The sequence below is a fragment of the Pezoporus flaviventris genome, unplaced genomic scaffold (assembly GCF_033815535.1).
Source record: "Pezoporus flaviventris isolate CSIRO_AGI_PZ_B2104156 unplaced genomic scaffold, CSIRO_AGI_Pfla_v1 ptg000856l, whole genome shotgun sequence".
NCBI lineage: Eukaryota > Metazoa > Chordata > Aves > Psittaciformes > Psittacidae > Pezoporus > Pezoporus flaviventris.
Genome location: NW_026893401.1, coordinates 39,173 through 59,055, shown reverse-complemented (window position 1 = coordinate 59,055; position 19,883 = coordinate 39,173). Strand labels below are relative to the sequence as shown.

Here is a 19,883-nt window from a genome sequence, read left to right as displayed (position 1 = left end):
CGCAGCACCCCACCGAGAACAAGAAGTCCGGGACTGCCCGCAAGGACCCCTGTGGCCTCAACGTCCCGCAAGAAAAAAACGGCTGGAATTGCTCGCAGGGGCCTAAATAGCTTAAAAAGGCAAGCCAGCAAAAGGGGGAGAAGCTTGCAAACAGGGGACCCTAAGTGCTTCAAATGCCAGCAAGAAAAAGGGTCTGCAATTCCTGATGGTGCCCCAAAGACGCAAAAGCCCGCACAGAAAAAGAGGCTGACATTGCCCGCAGGGTCCCCTATGGGCTGGCAAAAGCCTACAGCACCCGGGATTCCCAGGCGGTCTCCCATCCAAGTACTAACCGAGCCCGAGCCCGACCCTGCTTAGCTTCCGAGATCAGACGAGATCGGGCGTTTTCAGGGTGGTGTGGCCGTAGGCACCCTCTCCCCTGCCACCACCGCTCTCGGCGCCCCCGCACACGCTGCCCACCCGCACTCAGCCCCAGCCCCCAAAGCCAGGGGCACCATTGTGACGCCCAACCACGCCAGCGCCCCCACGCACACAGCCCCGCACGCCTCTGCCCGCGACGACCCGACACGCGCCCCCCCGCAAATCCCCCCCGCCCCCCGGTCCGCCGCATAAACAACACCACGCTCCTTCCCTCATGTCCCCCAACAACAGGAACAGGGTCTCCCAGGGACCTGCCCTCCGCAGCACCCCACCGAGAACAAGAAGTCCGGGACTGCCGCAAGGACCCCTGTGGCCTCAACGTCCCGCAAGAAAAAAACGGCTGGAATTGCTCGCAGGGCCTAAATAGCTTAAAAAGGCAAGCCAGCAAAAGGGGGAGAAGCTTGCAAACAGGGGACCCTAAGTGCTTCAAATGCCAGCAAGAAAAAGGGTCTGCAATTCCTGATGGTGCCCCAAAGACGCAAAAGCCCGCACAGAAAAAGAGGCTGACATTGCCCGCAGGGTCCCCCTATGGGCTGGCAAAAGCCTACAGCACCCGGGATTCCCAGGCGGTCTCCCATCCAAGTACTAACCGAGCCCGAGCCCGACCCTGCTTAGCTTCCGAGATCAGACGAGATCGGGCGTTTTCAGGGTGGTGTGGCCGTAGGCAGCCTCTCCCCTGCCACCACCGCTCTCGGCGCCCCTGCACACGCTGCCCACCCGCACTCAGCCCCAGCCCCCAAAGCCAGGGGCACCATTGTGACGCCCAACCACGCCAGCGCCCCCACGCACACAGCCCCGCACGCCTCTGCCCGCGACGACCCGACACGCGCCCCCCCGCAAATCCCCCCCCGCCCCCTGCCCGCGCAAAATCAACACCACGCTCCTTCCCTCATGTCCCCCAACAACAGGAACAGGGTCTCCCAGGGACCTGCCCCTCCGCAGCACCCCACCGAGAACAAGAAGTCCGGGACTGCCCGCAAGGACCCCTGTGGCCTCAACGTCCCGCAAGAAAAAAACGGCTGGAATTGCTCGCAGGGCCTAAATAGCTTAAAAAGGCAAGCCAGCAAAAGGGGAGAAGCTTGCAAACAGGGGACCTAAGTGCTTCAAATGCCAGCAAGAAAAAGGGGATCTGCAATTCCTGATGGTGCCCCAAAGACGCAAAAGCCCGCACAGAAAAAGAGGCTGACATTGCCCGCAGGGTCCCCTATGGGCTGGCAAAAGCCTACAGCACCCGGGATTCCCAGGCGGTCTCCCATCCAAGTACTAACCGAGCCCGACCCTGCTTAGCTTCCGAGATCAGACGAGATCGGGCGTTTTCAGGGTGGTGTGGCCGTAGGCAGCCTCTCCCCTGCCACCACCGCTCTCGGCGCCCCGCACACGCTGCCCACCCGCACTCAGCCCCAGCCCCCAAAGCCAGGGGCACCATTGTGACGCCCAACCACGCCAGCGCCTCCACGCACACAGCCCCGCACGCCTCTGCCCGCGACGACCCGACACGCACCCCCCCGCGCAAAATCCCCCCCCCCCGGCCCGCGCAAAAACAACGCCACGCTCCTTCCCTCATGTCCCCCAACAACAGGAACAGGGTCTCCCATGGACCTGCCCCTCCGCAGCACCCCACCGAGAACAAGAAGTCCGGGACTGCCCGCAAGGACCCCTGTGGCCTCAACGTCCCGCAAGAAAAAAAACGGCTGGAATTGCTCGCAGGGGCCTAAATAGCTTAAAAAGGCAAGCCAGCAAAAGGGGGAGAAGCTTGCAAACAGGGGACCCTAAGTGCTTCAAATGCCAGCAAGAAAAAGGGGTCTGCAATTCCTGATGGTGCCCCAAAGACGCAAAAGCCCGCACAGAAAAAGAGGCTGACATTGCCCGCAGGGTCCCCTATGGGCTGGCAAAAGCCTACAGCACCCGGGATTCCCAGGCGGTCTCCCATCCAAGTACTAACCGAGCCCGAGCCCGACCCTGCTTAGCTTCCGAGATCAGACGAGATCGGGCGTTTTCAGGGTGGTGTGGCCGTAGGCACCCTCTCCCCTGCCACCACCGCTCTCGGCGCCCCCGCACACGCTGCCCACCCGCACTCAGCCCCAGCCCCCAAAGCCAGGGGCACCATTGTGACGCCCAACCACGCCAGCGCCCCCACGCACACAGCCCCGCACGCCTCTGCCCGCGACGACCCGACACGCGCCCCCCGCAAATCCCCCCCCGCCCCCGGTCCGCGCATAAACAACACCACGCTCCTTCCCTCATGTCCCCCAACAACAGGAACAGGGTCTCCCAGGGACCTGCCCCTCCGCAGCACCCCACCGAGAACAAGAAGTCCGGGACTGCCCGCAAGGACCCCTGTGGCCTCAACGTCCCGCAAGAAAAAACGGCTGGAATTGCTCGCAGGGGCCTAAATAGCTTAAAAGGCAAGCCAGCAAAAGGGGGAGAAGCTTGCAAACAGGGGACCCTAAGTGCTTCAAATGCCAGCAAGAAAAAGGGGTCTGCAATTCCTGATGGTGCCCCAAAGACGCAAAAGCCCGCACAGAAAAAGAGGCTGACATTGCCCGCAGGGTCCCCTATGGGCTGGCAAAAGCCTACAGCACCCGGGATTCCCAGGCGGTCTCCCATCCAAGTACTAACCGAGCCCGACCCTGCTTAGCTTCCGAGATCAGACGAGATCGGGCGTTTTCAGGGTGGTGTGGCCGTAGGCAGCCTCTCCCCTGCCACCACCGCTCTCGGCGCCCCCGCACACGCTGCCCACCCGCACTCAGCCCCAGCCCCCAAAGCCAGGGGCACCATTGTGACGCCCAACCACGCCAGCGCCCCCACGCACACAGCCCCGCACGCCTCTGCCCGCGACGACCCGACACGCACCCCCCCGCGCAAATCCCCCCCCCCCGGCCCGCGCAAAAACAACGCCACGCTCCTTCTCTCATGTCCCCCAACAACAGGAACAGGGTCTCCCAGGGACCTGCCCCTCCGCAGCACCCCACCGAGAACAAGAAGTCCGGGACTGCCCGCAAGGACCCCTGTGGCCTCAACGTCCCGCAAGAAAAAAACGGCTGGAATTGCTCGCAGGGGCCTAAATAGCTTAAAAAGGCAAGCCAGCAAAAGGGGGAGAAGCTTGCAAACAGGGGACCCTAAGTGCTTCAAATGCCAGCAAGAAAAAGGGGTCTGCAATTCCTGATGGTGCCCCAAAGACGCAAAAGCCCGCACAGAAAAAGAGGCTGACATTGCCCGCAGGGTCCCCTATGGGCTGGCAAAAGCCTACAGCACCCGGGATCCCCAGGCGGTCTCCCATCCAAGTACTAACCGAGCCCGAGCCCGACCCTGCTTAGCTTCCGAGATCAGACGAGATCGGGCGTTTTCAGGGGTGGTGTGGCCGTAGGCACCCTCTCCCCTGCCACCACCGCTCTCGGCGCCCCCGCACACGCTGCCCACCCGCACTCAGCCCCAGCCCCCCAAAGCCAGGGGCACCATTGTGACGCCCAACCACGCCAGCGCCCCCACGCACACAGCCCCGCACGCCTCTGCCCGCGACGACCCGACACGCACCCCCCCGCGCAAATCCCCCCCCCCCCGGCCCGCGCATAAACAACGCCACGCTCCTTCCCTCATGTCCCCCAACAACAGGAACAGGGTCTCCCATGGACCTGCCCCTCCGCAGCACCCCACCGAGAACAAGAAGTCCGGGACTGCCCGCAAGGACTCCTGTGGCCTCAACGGTCCCGCAAGAAAAAAACGGCTGGAATTGCTCGCAGGGGCCTAAATAGCTTAAAAAGGCAAGCCAGCAAAAGGGGGAGAAGCTTGCAAACAGGGGACCCTAAGTGCTTCAAATGCCAGCAAGAAAAAGGGGTCTGCAATTCCTGATGGTGCCCCAAAGACGCAAAAGCCCGCACAGAAAAAGAGGCTGACATTGCCCGCAGGGTCCCCTATGGGCTGGCAAAAGCCTACAGCACCCGGGATTCCCAGGCGGTCTCCCATCCAAGTACTAACCGAGCCCGAGCCCGACCCTGCTTCGCTTCCGAGATCAGACGAGATCGGGCGTTTTCAGGGTGGTGTGGCCGTAGGCAGCCTCTCCCCTGCCACCACCGCTCTCGGCGCCCCCGCACACGCTGCCCACCCGCACTCAGCCCCAGCCCCCAAAGCCAGGGGCACCATTGTGACGCCCAACCACGCCAGCGCCCCCACGCACACAGCCCCGCACGCCTCTGCCCGCGACGACCCGACACGCGCCCCCCCGCAAATCCCCCCCCGCCCCCGGCCCGCGCATAAACAACACCACGCTCCTTCCCCTCATGTCCCCCAACAACAGGAACAGGGTCTCCCATGGACCTGCCCCTCCGCAGCACCCCACCGAGAACAAGAAGTCCGGGACTGCCCGCAAGGACCCCTGTGGCCTCAACGTCCCGCAAGAAAATAACGGCTGGAATTGCTCACAGGGGCCTAAATAGCTTAAAAAGGCAAGCCAGCAAAAGGGGGAGAAGCTTGCAAACAGGGGACCCTAAGTGCTTCAAATGCCAGCAAGAAAAAGGGGTCTGCAATTCCTGATGGTGCCCCAAAGACGCAAAAGCCCGCACAGAAAAGAGGCTGACATTGCCCGCAGGGTCCCCTATGGGCTGGCAAAAGCCTACAGCCCCGGGATTCCCAGGCGGTCTCCCATCCAAGTACTAACCGAGCCCGAGCCCGACCCTGCTTAGCTTCCGAGATCAGACGAGATCGGGCGTTTTCAGGGTGGTGTGGCCGTAGGCACCCTCTCCCCTGCCACCACCGCTCTCGGCGCCCCCCGCACACTCTGCCCACCCGCACTCAGCCCCAGCCCAAAGCCAGGGGGCACCATTGTGACGCCCAACCACGCCAGCGCCCCCACGCACACAGCCCCGCACGCCTCTGCCCGCGACGACCCGACACGCGCCCCCCGCAAATCCCCCCCCGCCCCCCGGCCCGCGCATAAACAACACCACGCTCCTTCCCTCATGTCCCCCAAAAACAGGAACAGGGTCTCCCATGGACCTGCCCCTCCGCAGCACCCCACCGAGAACAAGAAGTCCGGGACTGCCCGCAAGGACCCCTGTGGCCTCAACGTCCCGCAAGAAAAAAACGGCTGGAATTGCTCGCAGGGGCCTAAATAGCTTAAAAAGGCAAGCCAGCAAAAAGGGGAGAAGCTTGCAAACAGGGGACCCTAAAGTGCTTCAAATGCCAGCAAGAAAAAGGGGTCTGCAATTCCTGATGGTGCCCCAAAGACGCAAAAGCCCGCACAGAAAAAGAGGCTGACATTGCCCGCAGGGTCCCCTATGGGCTGGCAAAAGCCTACAGCACCCGGGATTCCCAGGCGGTCTCCCATCCAAGTACTAACCGAGCCCGACCCGCTAGCTTCAGAGATTTCGACGAGATCGGGCGTTTTCAGGGTGGTGTGGCCGTAGGCAGCCTCTCCCCTGCCACCACCGCTCTCGGCGCCCCCGCACACGCTGCCCACCCGCACTCAGCCCCAGCCCCCAAAGCCAGGGGCACCATTGTGACGCCCAACCACGCCAGCGCCCCCACGCACACAGCCCGCACACCTCTGCCGCGACGACCCGACACGCACCCCCCCCCGCAAATCCCCCCCCCACTCCGGCCCGCGCAAAAACAACGCCACGCTCCTTCCCTCATGTCCCCCAACAACAGGAACAGGGTCTCCCAGGGACCTGCCCCTCCGCAGCACCCCACCGAGAACAAGAAGTCCGGGACTGCCCGCAAGGACCCCTGTGGCCTCAACGTCCCGCAAGAAAAAAACGGCTGGAATTGCTCGCAGGGGCCTAATAGCTTAAAAGGCAAGCCAGCAAAAGGGGGAGAAGCTTGCAAACAGGGGACCCTAAGTGCTTCAAATGCCAGCAAGAAAAAGGGGTCTGCAATTCCTGATGGTGCCCCAAAGACGCAAAAGCCCGCACAGAAAAAGAGGCTGACATTGCCCGCAGGGTCCCCTATGGGCTGGCAAAAGCCTACAGCACCCGGGATTCCCAGGCGGTCTCCCATCCAAGTACTAACCGAGCCCGACCCTGCTTAGCTTCCGAGATCAGACGAGATCGGGCGTTTTCAGGGTGGTGTGGCCGTAGGCAGCCTCTCCCCTGCCACCACCGCTCTCGGCGCCCCCGCACACGCTGCCCACCCGCACTCAGCCCCAGCCCCCAAAGCCAGGGGCACCAATTGTGACGCCCACCACGCCAGCGCCCCCACGCACACAGCCCCGCACTCCTCTGCCCGCGACGACCCGACACGCACTCCCCCGCAAATCCCCCCCCCCCGGCCCGCGCAAAAACAACGCCACGCTCCTTCTCTCATGTCCCCAAACAACAGGAACAGGGTCTCCCATGGACCTGCCCCTCCGCAGCACCCCACCGAGAACAAGAAGTCCGGGACTGCCCGCAAGGACCCCTGTGGCCTCAACGTCCCGCAAGAAAAAAACGGCTGGAATTGCTCGCAGGGGCCTAAATAGCTTAAAAAGGCAAGCCAGCAAAAGGGGGAGAAGCTTGCAAACAGGGGAACCTAAGTGCTTCAAATGCCAGCAAGAAAAAGGGGTCTGCAATTCCTGATGGTGCCCCAAAGACGCAAAAGCCCGCACAGAAAAGAGGCTGACATTGCCCGCAGGGTCCCCTATGGGCTGGCAAAAGCCTACAGCACCCGGGATTCCCAGGCGGTCTCCCATCCAAGTACTAACCGAGCCCGAGCCCGACCCTGCTTCGCTTCCGAGATCAGACGAGTTCGGGCGTTTTCAGGGTGGTGTGGCCGTAGGCAGCCTCTCCCCTGCCACCACCGCTCTCGGCGCCCCCGCACACGCTGCCCACCCGCACTCAGCCCCAGCCCCCAAAGCCAGGGGCACCATTGTGACGCCCAACCACGCCAGCGCCCCCACGCACACAGCCCCGCACGCCTCTGCCCGCGACGACCCGACACGCGCCCCCCGCAAATCCCCCCCCGCCCCCCTGCCCGCGCAAAATCAACACCACGCTCCTTTCCCTCATGTCCCCCAACAACAGGAACAGGGTCTCCCATGGACCCTGCCCCTCCGCAGCACCCCACCGAGAACAAGAAGTCCGGGACTGCCCGCAAGGACCCCTGTGGCCTCAACGTCCAGCAAGAAAAAAACGGCTGGAATTGCTCGCAGGGGCCTAAATAGCTTAAAAAGGCAAGCCAGCAAAAGGGGGAGAAGCTTGCAAACAGGGGACCCTAAGTGCTTCAAATGCCAGCAAGAAAAAGGGGTCTGCAATTCCTGATGGTGCCCCAAAGACGCAAAAGCCCGCACAGAAAAAGAGGCTGACATTGCCCGCAGGGTCCCCTATGGGCTGGCAAAAGCCTACAGCACCCGGGATTCCCAGGCGGTCTCCCATGCAAGTACTAACAGAGCCAGCCCGACCCTGCTTAGCTTCCGAGATCAGACGAGATCGGGCGTTTTCAGGGTGGTGTGGCCGTAGGCAGCCTCTCCCCTGCCACCACCGCTCTCGGCGCCCCCGCACACGCTGCCCACCCGCACTCAGCCCCAGCCCCAAAGCCAGGGGCACCATTGTGACGCCCAACCACGCCAGCGCCTCCACGCACACAGCCCCGCACGCCTCTGCCCGCGACGACCCGACACGCACCCCCCCGCGGCAAATCCCCCCCCCCGGCCCGCGCAAAAACAACGCCACGCTCCTTCCCTCATGTCCCCCAACAACAGGAACAGGGTCTCCCATGGACCTGCCCCTCCGCAGCACCCCACCGAGAACAAGAAGTCCGGGACTGCCCGCAAGGACCCCTGTGGCCTCAACGTCCCGCAAGAAAAAAACGGCTGGAATTGCTCGCAGGGGCCTAAATAGCTTAAAAAGGCAAGCCAGCAAAAGGGGGAGAAGCTTGCAAACAGGGGACCCTAAGTGCTTCAAATGCCAGCAAGAAAAAGGGGTCTGCAATTCCTGATGGTGCCCCAAGACGCAAAGCCCGCACAGAAAAAGAGGCTGACATTGCCCGCAGGGTCCCCTATGGGCTGGCAAAAGCCTACAGCACCCGGGATTCCCAGGCGTTCTCCCATCCAAGTACTAACCGAGCCCGACCCTGCTTAGCTTCCGAGATCAGACGAGATCGGGCGTTTTCAGGGTGGTGTGGCCGTAGGCAGCCTCTCCCCTGCCACCACCGCTCTCGGGCGCCCCCGCACACGCTGCCCACCCGCACTCAGCCCCAGCCCCCAAGCCAGGGGCACCACTGTGACGCCCAACCACGCCAGCGCCCCCACGCACACAGCCCGCACGCCTCTGCCCGCGACGACCCGACACGCGCCCCCCGCAAATCCCCCCCCCGCCCCCCGGTCCGCGCATAAACAACACCACGCTCCTTCCCTCATGTCCCCCAACAACAGGAACAGGGTCTCCCAGGGACCTGCCCCTCCGCAGCACCCCACCGAGAACAAGAAGTCCGGGACTCCCGCAAGGACCCCTGTGGCCTCAACGTCCCGCCAAGAAAAAAACGGCTGGAATTGCTCGCAGGGGCCTAAATAGCTTAAAAAGGCAAGCCAGCAAAAGGGGGAGAAGCTTGCAAACAGGGGACCTAAGTGCTTCAAATGCCAGCAAGAAAAAGGGGTCTGCAATCCTGATGGTGCCCCAAAGACGCAAAAGCCCGCACAGAAAAAGAGGCTGACATTGCCCGCAGGGTCCCCTATGGGCTGGCAAAAGCCTACAGCACCCGGATTCCCAGGCGGTCTCCCATCCAAGTACTAACCGAGCCCGACCCTGCTTAGCTTCCGAGATCAGACGAGATCGGGCGTTTTCAGGGTGGTGTGGCCGTAGGCAGCCTCTCCCCTGCCACCACCGCTCTCGGCGCCCCCGCACACGCTGCCCACCCGCACTCAGCCCCAGCCCCCAAAGCCAGGGGCACCATTGTGACGCCCAACCACGCCAGCGCCCCCACGCACACAGCCCCGCACGCCTCTGCCCCGCGACGACCCGACACGCACCCCCCCGCGCAAATCCCCCCCCCCCGGCCGCGCGCAAAAACAACGCCACGCTCCTTCTCTCATGTCCCCCAACAACAGGAACAGGGTCTCCCAGGGACCTGCCCCTCCGCAGCACCCCACCGGAGAACAAGAAGTCCGGGACTGCCCGCAAGGACCCCTGTGGCCTCAACGTCCCGCAAGAAAAAAACGGCTGGAATTGCTCGCAGGGGCCTAAATAGCTTAAAAAGGCAAGCCAGCAAAAGGGGGAGAAGCTTGCAAACAGGGGACCCTAAGTGCTTCAAATGCCAGCAAGAAAAAGGGGTCTGCAATTCCTGATGGTGCCCCAAAGACGCAAAAAGCCCGCACAGAAAAAGAGGCTGACATTGCCCGCAGGGTCCCCTACGGGCTGGCAAAAGCCTACAGCACCCGGGATCCCCAGGCGGTCTCCCATCCAAGTACTAACCGAGCCCGAGCCCGACCCTGCTTAGCTTCCGAGATCAGACGAGATCGGGCGTTTTCAGGGTGGTGTGCCGTAGGCACCCTCTCCCTGCCACCAACGCTCTCGGCGCCCCCGCCACACGCTGCCCACCCGCACTCAGCCCCAGCCCCCAAAGCCAGGGGCACCATTGTGACGCCCAACCACGCCAGCGCCCCCACGCACACAGCCCCGCACGCCTCTGCCCGCGACGACCCGACACGCACCCCCCCGCGCAAATCCCCCCCCCCCCGGCCCGCGCATAAACAACGCCACGCTCCTTCCCTCATGTCCCCAACAACAGGAACAGGGTCTCCCATGGACCTGCCCCTCCGCAGCACCCCACCGAGAACAAGAAGTCCGGGACTGCCCGCAAGGACTCCTGTGGCCTCAACGTCCCGCAAGAAAAAAACGGCTGGAATTGCTCCGCAGGGGCCTAAATAGCTTAAAAAGGCAAGCCAGCAAAAGGGGAGAAGCTTGCAAACAGGGGACCCTAAGTGCTTCAAATGCCAGCAAGAAAAAGGGTCTGCAATTCCTGATGGTGCCCCAAAGGCGCAAAAGCCCGCACAGAAAAAGAGGCTGACATTGCCCGCAGGGTCCCCTATGGGCTGGCAAAAGCCTACAGCACCCGGGATTCCCAGGCGGTCTCCCATCCAAGTACTAACCGAGCCCGAGCCCGACCCTGCTTCGCTTCCGAGATCAGACGAGATCGGGCGTTTTCAGGGTGGTGGTGGCCGTAGGCAGCCTCTCCCCTGCCACCACCGCTCTCGGCGCCCCCGCACACGCTGCCCACCCGCACTCAGCCCCAGCCCCCAAAGCCAGGGGCACCATTGTTGACGCCCAACCACGCCAGCGCCCCCACGCACACAGCCCCGCACGCCTCTGCCCGCGACGACCCGACACGCGCCCCCCCCGCAAATCCCCCCCGCCCCCGGCCCGCGCATAAACAACACCACGCTCCTTCCCTCATGTCCCCCAACAACAGGAACAGGGTCTCCCATGGACCTGCCCCTCCGCAGCACCCCACCGAGAACAAGAAGTCCGGGACTGCCCGCAAGGACCCCTGTGGCCTCAACGTCCCGCAAGAAAAAAAACGGCTGGAATTGCTCGCAGGGGCCTAAATAGCTTAAAAAGGCAAGCCAGCAAAAGGGGGAGAAGCTTGCAAACAGGGGACCCTAAGTGCTTCAAATGCCAGCAAGAAAAAGGGGTCTGCAATTCCTGATGGTGCCCCAAAGACGCAAAAGCCCGCACAGAAAAAGAGGCTGACATTGCCCGCAGGGTCCCCTATGGGCTGGCAAAAGCCTACAGCACCCGGGATTCCAGGCGGTCTCCCATCCAAGTACTAACCGAGCCCGACCCTGCTTAAGCTTCCGAGATCAGACGAGATCGGGCGTTTTCAGGGTGTGTGGCCGTAGGCAGCCCTCTCCCCTGCCACCACCGCTCTCGGCGCCCCGCACACGCTGCCCACCCGCACTCAGCCCCAGCCCCCAAAGCCAGGGGCACCATTGTGACGCCCAACCACGCCAGCGCCCCCACGCACACAGCCCCGCACACCTCTGCCCGCGACGACCCGACACGCACCCCCCCCCGCAAATCCCCCCCCACCTCCGGCCCGCGCAAAAACAACGCCACGCTCCTTCCCTCATGTCCCCCAACAACAGGAACAGGGTCTCCCAGGGACCTGCCCCTCCGCAGCACCCCACCGAGAACAAGAAGTCCGGGACTGCCCGCAAGGACCCCTGTGGCCTCAACGTCCCGCAAGAAAAAAACGGCTGGAATTGCTCGCAGGGCCTAAATAGCTTAAAAAGGCAAGCCAGCAAAAGGGGGAGAAGCTTGCAAACAGGGGACCCTAAGTGCTTCAAATGCCAGCAAGAAAAGGGGTCTGCAATTCCTGATGGTGCCCCAAAGACGCAAAAGCCCGCACAGAAAAAGAGGCTGACATTGCCCGCAGGGTCCCCTATGGGCTGGCAAAAGCCTACAGCACCCGGGATTCCCAGGCGGTCTCCCATCCAAGTACTAACCGAGCCCGACCCTGCTTAGCTTCCGAGATCAGACGAGATCGGGCGTTTTCAGGGTGGTGTGGCCGTAGGCAGCCTCTCCCCTGCCACCACCGCTCTCGGCGCCCCCGCACACGCTGCCCACCCGCACTCAGCCCCAGCCCCCAAAGCCAGGGGCACCATTGTGACGCCCAACCACGCAGCGCCCCCACGCACACAGCCCCGCACGCCTCTGCCCGCGACGACCCGACACGCGCCCCCCCGCAAATCCCCCCCCCCCCGGCCCGCGCAAAATCAACACCACGCTCCTTCCCTCATGTCCCCCAACAACAGGAACAGGGTCTCCCATGGACCTGCCCCTCCGCAGCACCCCACCGAGAACAAGAAGTCCGGGACTGCCCGCAAGGACCCCTGTGGCCTCAACGTCCCGCAAGAAAATAACGGCTGGAATTGCTCACAGGGGCCTAAATAACTAAATAGCTTAAAAAGGCAAGCCAGCAAAAGGGGGAGAAGCTTGCAAACAGGGGACCCTAAGTGCTTCAAATGCCAGCAAGAAAAAGGGGTCTGCAATTCCTGATGGTGCCCCAAAGACGCAAAAGCCCGCACAGAAAAGAGGCTGACATTGCCCGCAGGGTCCCCTATGGGCTGGCAAAAGCCTACAGCACCGGGATTCCCAGGCGGTCTCCCATCCAAGTACTAACCGAGCCCGAGCCCGACCCTGCTTAGCTTCCGAGATCAGACGAGATCGGGCGTTTTCAGGGTGGTGTGGCCGTAGGCACCCTCTCCCCTGCCACCACCGCTCTCGGCGCCCCCGCACACTCTGCCCACCCGCACTCAGCCCCAGCCCCCAAAGCCAGGGGCACCATTGTGACGCCCAACCACGCCAGCGCCCCCACGCACACAGCCCCGCACGCCTCTGCCCGCGACGACCCGACACGCGCCCCCCCGCAAATCCCCCCCCGCCCCCCGGCCCGCGCATAAACAACACCACGCTCCTTCCCTCATGTCCCCCAAAAACAGGAACAGGGTCTCCCATGGACCTGCCCCTCCGCAGCACCCCACCGAGAACAAGAAGTCCGGGACTGCCCGCAAGGACCCCTGTGGCCTCAACGTCCCGCAAGAAAAAAAACGGCTGGAATTGCTCGCAGGGGCCTAAATAGCTTAAAAAGGCAAGCCAGCAAAAAGGGGAGAAGCTTGCAAACAGGGGACCCTAAGTGCTTCAAATGCCAGCAAGAAAAAGGGGTCTGCAATTCCTGATGGTGCCCCAAAGACGCAAAAGCCCGCACAGAAAAAGAGGCTGACATTGCCCGCAGGGTCCCCTATGGGCTGGCAAAAGCCTACAGCACCCGGGATTCCCAGGCGGTCTCCCATCCAAGTACTAACCGAGCCCGACCCTGCTTAGCTTCCGAGATCAGACGAGATCGGGCGTTTTCAGGGTGGTGTGGCCGTAGGCAGCCTCTCCCCTGCCACCACCGCTCTCGGCGCCCCCGCACACGCTGCCCACCCGCACTCAGCCCCAGCCCCCAAAGCCAGGGGCACCATTGTGACGCCCAACCACGCCAGCGCCTCCACGCACACAGCCCCGCACGCCTCTGCCCGCGACGACCCGACACGCACCCCCCCGCGCAAATCCCCCCCCCCCGGCCCGCGCAAAAACAACCCCACGCTCCTTCCCTCATGTCCCCCAACAACAGGAACAGGGTCTCCCATGGACCTGCCCCTCCGCAGCACCCCACCGAGAACAAGAAGTCCGGGACTGCCCGCAAGGACCCCTGTGGCCTCAACGTCCCGCAAGAAAAAAACGGCTGGAATTGCTCGCAGGGGCCTAAATAGCTTAAAAAGGCAAGCCAGCAAAAGGGGGAGAAGCTTGCAAACAGGGGACCCTAAGTGCTTCAAATGCCAGCAAGAAAAAGGGGTCTGCAATTCCTGATGGTGCCCCAAAGACGCAAAAGCCCGCACAGAAAAAGAGGCTGACATTGCCCGCAGGGTCCCCTATGGGCTGGCAAAAGCCTACAGCACCCGGGATTCCCAGGCGGTCTCCCATCCAAGTACTAACCGAGCCCGACCCTGCTTAGCTTCCGAGATCAGACGAGATCGGGCGTTTTCAGGGTGGTGTGGCCGTAGGCAGCCTCTCCCCTGCCACCACCGCTCTCGGCGCCCCCGCACACGCTGCCCACCCGCACTCAGCCCCAGCCCCCAAAGCCAGGGGCACCATTGTGACGCCCAACCACGCCAGCGCCCCCACGCACACAGCCCCGCACATTTCTGCCCGCGACGACCCGACACGCACCCCCCCCCGCAAATCCCCCCCCACCTCCGGCCCGCGCAAAAACAACGCCACGCTCCTTCCCTCATGTCCCCCAACAACAGGAACAGGGTCTCCCAGGGACCTGCCCCTCCGCAGCACCCCACCGAGAACAAGAAGTCCGGGACTGCCCGCAAGGACCCCTGTGGCCTCAACGTCCCGCAAGAAAAAAACGGCTGGAATTGCTCGCAGGGGCCTAAATAGCTTAAAAAGGCAAGCCAGCAAAAGGGGGAGAAGCTTGCAAACAGGGGACCCTAAGTGCTTCAAATGCCAGCAAGAAAAAGGGGTCTGCAATTCCTGATGGTGCCCCAAAGACGCAAAAGCCCGCACAGAAAAAGAGGCTGACATTGCCCGCAGGGTCCCCTATGGGCTGGCAAAAGCCTACAGCACCCGGGATTCCCAGGCGGTCTCCCATCCAAGTACTAACCGAGCCCGACCCTGCTTAGCTTCCGAGATCAGACGAGATCGGGCGTTTTCAGGGTGGTGTGGCCGTAGGCAGCCTCTCCCCTGCCACCACCGCTCTCGGCGCCCCCGCACACGCTGCCCACCCGCACTCAGCCCCAGCCCCCAAAGCCAGGGGCACCATTGTGACGCCCAACCACGCCAGCGCCCCCACGCACACAGCCCCGCACTCCTCTGCCCGCGACGACCCGACACGCACTCCCCCGCAAATCCCCCCCCCCCGGCCCGCGCAAAAACAACGCCACGCTCCTTCTCTCATGTCCCCCAACAACAGGAACAGGGTCTCCCATGGACCTGCCCCTCCGCAGCACCCCACCGAGAACAAGAAGTCCGGGACTGCCCGCAAGGACCCCTGTGGCCTCAACGTCCCGCAAGAAAAAAACGGCTGGAATTGCTCGCAGGGGCCTAAATAGCTTAAAAAGGCAAGCCAGCAAAAGGGGGAGAAGCTTGCAAACAGGGGACCCTAAGTGCTTCAAATGCCAGCAAGAAAAAGGGGTCTGCAATTCCTGATGGTGCCCCAAAGACGCAAAAGCCCGCACAGAAAAAGAGGCTGACATTGCCCGCAGGGTCCCCTATGGGCTGGCAAAAGCCTACAGCACCCGGGATTCCCAGGCGGTCTCCCATCCAAGTACTAACCGAGCCCGAGCCCGACCCTGCTTCGCTTCCGAGATCAGACGAGTTCGGGCGTTTTCAGGGTGGTGTGGCCGTAGGCAGCCTCTCCCCTGCCACCACCGCTCTCGGCGCCCCCGCACACGCTGCCCACCCGCACTCAGCCCCAGCCCCCAAAGCCAGGGGCACCATTGTGACGCCCAACCACGCCAGCGCCCCCACGCACACAGCCCCGCACGCCTCTGCCCGCGACGACCCGACACGCGCCCCCCCGCAAATCCCCCCCCGCCCCCCTGCCCGCGCAAAATCAACACCACGCTCCTTCCCTCATGTCCCCCAACAACAGGAACAGGGTCTCCCATGGACCTGCCCCTCCGCAGCACCCCACCGAGAACAAGAAGTCCGGGACTGCCCGCAAGGACCCCTGTGGCCTCAACGTCCCGCAAGAAAAAAACGGCTGGAATTGCTCGCAGGGGCCTAAATAGCTTAAAAAGGCAAGCCAGCAAAAGGGGGAGAAGCTTGCAAACAGGGGACCCTAAGTGCTTCAAATGCCAGCAAGAAAAAGGGGTCTGCAATTCCTGATGGTGCCCCAAAGACGCAAAAGCCCGCACAGAAAAAGAGGCTGACATTGCCCGCAGGGTCCCCTATGGGCTGGCAAAAGCCTACAGCACCCGGGATTCCCAGGCGGTCTCCCATCCAAGTACTAACCGAGCCCGACCCTGCTTAGCTTCCGAGATCAGACGAGATCGGGCGTTTTCAGGGTGGTGTGGCCGTAGGCAGCCTCTCCCCTGCCACCACCGCTCTCGGCGCCCCCGCACACGCTGCCCACCCGCACTCAGCCCCAGCCCCCAAAGCCAGGGGCACCATTGTGACGCCCAACCACGCCAGCGCCCCCACGCACACAGCCCCGCACGCCTCTGCCCGCGACGACCCGACACGCGCCCCCCGCAAATCCCCCCCCCCCGGCCCGCGCAAAATCAACACCACGCTCCTTCCCTCATGTCCCTCAACAACAGGAACAGGGTCTCCCATGGACCTGCCCCTCCGCAGCACCCCACCGAGAACAAGAAGTCCGGGACTGCCCGCAAGGACCCCTGTGGCCTCAACGTCCCGCAAGAAAATAACGGCTGGAATTGCTCACAGGGGCCTAAATAGCTTAAAAAGGCAAGCCAGCAAAAGGGGGAGAAGCTTGCAAACAGGGACCCTAAGTGCTTCAAATGCCAGCAAGAAAAAGGGGTCTGCAATTCCTGATGGTGCCCCAAAGACGCAAAAGCCCGCACAGAAAAAGAGGCTGACATTGCCCGCAGGGTCCCCTATGGGCTGGCAAAAGCCTACAGCACCCGGGATTCCCAGGCGGTCTCCCATCCAAGTACTAACCGAGCCCGACCCTGCTTAGCTTCCGAGATCAGACGAGATCGGGCGTTTTCAGGGTGGTGTGGCCGTAGGCAGCCTCTCCCCTGCCACCACCGCTCTCGGCGCCCCCGCACACGCTGCCCACCCGCACTCAGCCCCAGCCCCCAAAGCCAGGGGCACCATTGTGACGCCCAACCACGCCAGCGCCCCCACGCACACAGCCCCGCACGCCTCTGCCCGCGACGACCCGACACGCGCCCCCCCGCAAATCCCCCCCCCCCGGCCCGCGCAAAATCAACACCACGCTCCTTCCCTCATGTCCCTCAACAACAGGAACACGGTCTCCCAGGGACCTGCCCCTCCGCAGCACCCCACCGAGAACAAGAAGTCCGGGACTGCCCGCAAGGACCCCTGTGGCCTCAACGTCCCGCAAGAAAAAAACGGCTGGAATTGCTCACAGGGGCCTAAATAGCTTAAAAAGGCAAGCCAGCAAAAGGGGGAGAAGCTTGCAAACAGGGGACCCTAAGTGCTTCAAATGCCAGCAAGAAAAAGGGGTCTGCAATTCCTGATGGTGCCCCAAAGACGCAAAAGCCCGCACAGAAAAAGAGGCTGACATTGCCCGCAGGGTCCCCTATGGGCTGGCAAAAGCCTACAGCACCCGGGATTCCCAGGCGGTCTCCCATCCAAGTACTAACCGAGCCCGAGCCCGACCCTGCTTCGCTTCCGAGATCAGACGAGTTCGGGCGTTTTCAGGGTGGTGTGGCCGTAGGCAGCCTCTCCCCTGCCACCACCGCTCTCGGCGCCCCCGCACACGCTGCCCACCCGCACTCAGCCCCAGCCCCCAAAGCCAGGGGCACCATTGTGACGCCCAACCACGCCAGCGCCTCCACGCACACAGCCCCGCACGCCTCTGCCCGCGACGACCCGACACGCACCCCCCCGCGCAAATCCCCCCCCCCCGGCCCGCGCAAAAACAACCCCACGCTCCTTCCCTCATGTCCCCCAACAACAGGAACAGGGTCTCCCATGGACCTGCCCCTCCGCAGCACCCCACCGAGAACAAGAAGTCCGGGACTGCCCGCAAGGACCCCTGTGGCCTCAACGTCCCGCAAGAAAAAAACGGCTGGAATTGCTCGCAGGGACCTAAATAGCTTAAAAAGGCAAGCCAGCAAAAGGGGGAGAAGCTTGCAAACAGGGGACCCTAAGTGCTTCAAATGCCAGCAAGAAAAAGGGGTCTGCAATTCCTGATGGTGCCCCAAAGACGCAAAAGCCCGCACAGAAAAAGAGGCTGACATTGCCCGCAGGGTCCCCTATGGGCTGGCAAAAGCCTACAGCACCCGGGATTCCCAGGCGGTCTCCCATCCAAGTACTAACCGAGCCCGACCCTGCTTAGCTTCCGAGATCAGACGAGATCGGGCGTTTTCAGGGTGGTGTGGCCGTAGGCAGCCTCTCCCCTGCCACCACCGCTCTCGGCGCCCCCGCACACGCTGCCCACCCGCACTCAGCCCCAGCCCCCAAAGCCAGGGGCACCATTGTGACGCCCAACCACGCCAGCGCCCCCACGCACACAGCCCCGCACACCTCTGCCCGCGACGACCCGACACGCACCCCCCCCGCAAATCCCCCCCCCACCTCCGGCCCGCGCAAAAACAACGCCACGCTCCTTCCCTCATGTCCCCCAACAACAGGAACAGGGTCTCCCAGGGACCTGCCCCTCCGCAGCACCCCACCGAGAACAAGAAGTCCGGGACTGCCCGCAAGGACCCCTGTGGCCTCAACGTCCCGCAAGAAAAAAACGGCTGGAATTGCTCGCAGGGGCCTAAATAGCTTAAAAAGGCAAGCCAGCAAAAGGGGGAGAAGCTTGCAAACAGGGGACCCTAAGTGCTTCAAATGCCAGCAAGAAAAAGGGGTCTGCAATTCCTGATGGTGCCCCAAAGACGCAAAAGCCCGCACAGAAAAAGAGGCTGACATTGCCCGCAGGGTCCCCTATGGGCTGGCAAAAGCCTACAGCACCCGGGATTCCCAGGCGGTCTCCCATCCAAGTACTAACCGAGCCCGACCCTGCTTAGCTTCCGAGATCAGACGAGATCGGGCGTTTTCAGGGTGGTGTGGCCGTAGGCAGCCTCTCCCCTGCCACCACCGCTCTCGGCGCCCCCGCACACGCTGCCCACCCGCACTCAGCCCCAGCCCCCAAAGCCAGGGGCACCATTGTGACGCCCAACCACGCCAGCGCCCCCACGCACACAGCCCCGCACACCTCTGCCCGCGACGACCCGACACGCACCCCCCCCCGCAAATCCCCCCCCCACCTCCGGCCCGCGCAAAAACAACGCCACGCTCCTTCCCTCATGTCCCCCAACAACAGGAACAGGGTCTCCCAGGGACCTGCCCCTCCGCAGCACCCCACCGAGAACAAGAAGTCCGGGACTGCCCGCAAGGACCCCTGTGGCCTCAACGTCCCGCAAGAAAAAAAACGGCTGGAATTGCTCGCAGGGGCCTAAATAGCTTAAAAAGGCAAGCCAGCAAAAGGGGGAGAAGCTTGCAAACAGGGGACCCTAAGTGCTTCAAATGCCAGCAAGAAAAAGGGGTCTGCAATTCCTGATGGTGCCCCAAAGACGCAAAAGCCCGCACAGAAAAAGAGGCTGACATTGCCCGCAGGGTCCCCTATGGGCTGGCAAAAGCCTACAGCACCCGGGATTCCCAGGCGGTCTCCCATCCAAGTACTAACCGAGCCCGACCCTGCTTAGCTTCCGAGATCAGACGAGATCGGGCGTTTTCAGGGTGGTGTGGCCGTAGGCAGCCTCTCCCCTGCCACCACCGCTCTCGGCGCCCCCGCACACGCTGCCCACCCGCACTCAGCCCCAGCCCCCAAAGCCAGGGGCACCATTGTGACGCCAACCACGCCAGCGCCCCCACGCACACAGCCCCGCACTCCTCTGCCCGCGACGACCCGACACGCACTCCCCCGCAAATCCCCCCCCCCCGGCCCGCGCAAAAACAACGCCACGCTCCTTCTCTCATGTCCCCCAACAACAGGAACAGGGTCTCCCATGGACCTGCCCCTCCGCAGCACCCCACCGAGAACAAGAAGTCCGGGACTGCCCGCAAGGACCCCTGTGGCCTCAACGTCCCGCAAGAAAAAAACGGCTGGAATTGCTCGCAGGGGCCTAAATAGCTTAAAAAGGCAAGCCAGCAAAAGGGGGAGAAGCTTGCAAACAGGGGACCCTAAGTGCTTCAAATGCCAGCAAGAAAAAGGGGTCTGCAATTCCTGATGGTGCCCCAAAGACGCAAAAGCCCGCACAGAAAAAGAGGCTGACATTGCCCGCAGGGTCCCCTATGGGCTGG

The 19,883-nt window shown here is 62.9% G+C and overlaps 15 non-coding genes and 14 pseudogenes across 15 annotated transcripts; all 29 read right to left on the bottom strand.

Moving 5' to 3' along the window:
• Positions 1-283: 283 nt before the first annotated feature.
• LOC133264480 (5S ribosomal RNA) lies at positions 284-408 on the bottom strand (annotated as a pseudogene).
• A 553-nt stretch (positions 409-961) lies between these two features.
• LOC133264478 (5S ribosomal RNA) lies at positions 962-1,086 on the bottom strand (annotated as a pseudogene).
• A 553-nt stretch (positions 1,087-1,639) lies between these two features.
• LOC133264572 (5S ribosomal RNA) lies at positions 1,640-1,758 on the bottom strand. Its single transcript, XR_009741720.1, has one exon. It is a non-coding gene; the product is annotated as a 5S ribosomal RNA (ribosomal RNA).
• A 555-nt stretch (positions 1,759-2,313) lies between these two features.
• LOC133264477 (5S ribosomal RNA) lies at positions 2,314-2,438 on the bottom strand (annotated as a pseudogene).
• A 552-nt stretch (positions 2,439-2,990) lies between these two features.
• LOC133264571 (5S ribosomal RNA) lies at positions 2,991-3,109 on the bottom strand. Its single transcript, XR_009741719.1, has one exon. It is a non-coding gene; the product is annotated as a 5S ribosomal RNA (ribosomal RNA).
• Positions 3,110-3,663: 554 nt separating this feature from the next.
• On the bottom strand, positions 3,664-3,789 carry LOC133264524 (5S ribosomal RNA; annotated as a pseudogene).
• Positions 3,790-4,346: 557 nt separating this feature from the next.
• On the bottom strand, positions 4,347-4,471 carry LOC133264495 (5S ribosomal RNA; annotated as a pseudogene).
• A 555-nt stretch (positions 4,472-5,026) lies between these two features.
• LOC133264501 (5S ribosomal RNA) lies at positions 5,027-5,150 on the bottom strand (annotated as a pseudogene).
• A 556-nt stretch (positions 5,151-5,706) lies between these two features.
• On the bottom strand, positions 5,707-5,824 carry LOC133264532 (5S ribosomal RNA; annotated as a pseudogene).
• A 553-nt stretch (positions 5,825-6,377) lies between these two features.
• Positions 6,378-6,496, bottom strand: LOC133264570 (5S ribosomal RNA). Its single transcript, XR_009741718.1, has one exon. It is a non-coding gene; the product is annotated as a 5S ribosomal RNA (ribosomal RNA).
• A 551-nt stretch (positions 6,497-7,047) lies between these two features.
• On the bottom strand, positions 7,048-7,172 carry LOC133264522 (5S ribosomal RNA; annotated as a pseudogene).
• Positions 7,173-7,729: 557 nt separating this feature from the next.
• On the bottom strand, positions 7,730-7,852 carry LOC133264512 (5S ribosomal RNA; annotated as a pseudogene).
• A 551-nt stretch (positions 7,853-8,403) lies between these two features.
• LOC133264468 (5S ribosomal RNA) lies at positions 8,404-8,522 on the bottom strand. Its single transcript, XR_009741672.1, has one exon. It is a non-coding gene; the product is annotated as a 5S ribosomal RNA (ribosomal RNA).
• A 553-nt stretch (positions 8,523-9,075) lies between these two features.
• On the bottom strand, positions 9,076-9,193 carry LOC133264457 (5S ribosomal RNA). Its single transcript, XR_009741661.1, has one exon. It is a non-coding gene; the product is annotated as a 5S ribosomal RNA (ribosomal RNA).
• A 558-nt stretch (positions 9,194-9,751) lies between these two features.
• On the bottom strand, positions 9,752-9,875 carry LOC133264529 (5S ribosomal RNA; annotated as a pseudogene).
• A 553-nt stretch (positions 9,876-10,428) lies between these two features.
• On the bottom strand, positions 10,429-10,554 carry LOC133264526 (5S ribosomal RNA; annotated as a pseudogene).
• Positions 10,555-11,111: 557 nt separating this feature from the next.
• Positions 11,112-11,229, bottom strand: LOC133264530 (5S ribosomal RNA; annotated as a pseudogene).
• A 555-nt stretch (positions 11,230-11,784) lies between these two features.
• LOC133264568 (5S ribosomal RNA) lies at positions 11,785-11,903 on the bottom strand. The gene has a single exon (XR_009741716.1). It is a non-coding gene; the product is annotated as a 5S ribosomal RNA (ribosomal RNA).
• Positions 11,904-12,462: 559 nt separating this feature from the next.
• LOC133264493 (5S ribosomal RNA) lies at positions 12,463-12,586 on the bottom strand. The gene has a single exon (XR_009741678.1). It is a non-coding gene; the product is annotated as a 5S ribosomal RNA (ribosomal RNA).
• Positions 12,587-13,143: 557 nt separating this feature from the next.
• Positions 13,144-13,262, bottom strand: LOC133264567 (5S ribosomal RNA). The gene has a single exon (XR_009741715.1). It is a non-coding gene; the product is annotated as a 5S ribosomal RNA (ribosomal RNA).
• Positions 13,263-13,816: 554 nt separating this feature from the next.
• LOC133264566 (5S ribosomal RNA) lies at positions 13,817-13,935 on the bottom strand. The gene has a single exon (XR_009741714.1). It is a non-coding gene; the product is annotated as a 5S ribosomal RNA (ribosomal RNA).
• A 557-nt stretch (positions 13,936-14,492) lies between these two features.
• LOC133264565 (5S ribosomal RNA) lies at positions 14,493-14,611 on the bottom strand. The gene has a single exon (XR_009741713.1). It is a non-coding gene; the product is annotated as a 5S ribosomal RNA (ribosomal RNA).
• Positions 14,612-15,163: 552 nt separating this feature from the next.
• LOC133264521 (5S ribosomal RNA) lies at positions 15,164-15,288 on the bottom strand (annotated as a pseudogene).
• Positions 15,289-15,844: 556 nt separating this feature from the next.
• On the bottom strand, positions 15,845-15,963 carry LOC133264564 (5S ribosomal RNA). Its single transcript, XR_009741712.1, has one exon. It is a non-coding gene; the product is annotated as a 5S ribosomal RNA (ribosomal RNA).
• Positions 15,964-16,513: 550 nt separating this feature from the next.
• Positions 16,514-16,632, bottom strand: LOC133264563 (5S ribosomal RNA). Its single transcript, XR_009741711.1, has one exon. It is a non-coding gene; the product is annotated as a 5S ribosomal RNA (ribosomal RNA).
• Positions 16,633-17,184: 552 nt separating this feature from the next.
• Positions 17,185-17,309, bottom strand: LOC133264520 (5S ribosomal RNA; annotated as a pseudogene).
• A 554-nt stretch (positions 17,310-17,863) lies between these two features.
• On the bottom strand, positions 17,864-17,982 carry LOC133264562 (5S ribosomal RNA). The gene has a single exon (XR_009741710.1). It is a non-coding gene; the product is annotated as a 5S ribosomal RNA (ribosomal RNA).
• Positions 17,983-18,539: 557 nt separating this feature from the next.
• On the bottom strand, positions 18,540-18,658 carry LOC133264561 (5S ribosomal RNA). Its single transcript, XR_009741709.1, has one exon. It is a non-coding gene; the product is annotated as a 5S ribosomal RNA (ribosomal RNA).
• A 559-nt stretch (positions 18,659-19,217) lies between these two features.
• Positions 19,218-19,336, bottom strand: LOC133264560 (5S ribosomal RNA). The gene has a single exon (XR_009741708.1). It is a non-coding gene; the product is annotated as a 5S ribosomal RNA (ribosomal RNA).
• Between the last annotated feature and the right edge of the window lie 547 nt (positions 19,337-19,883).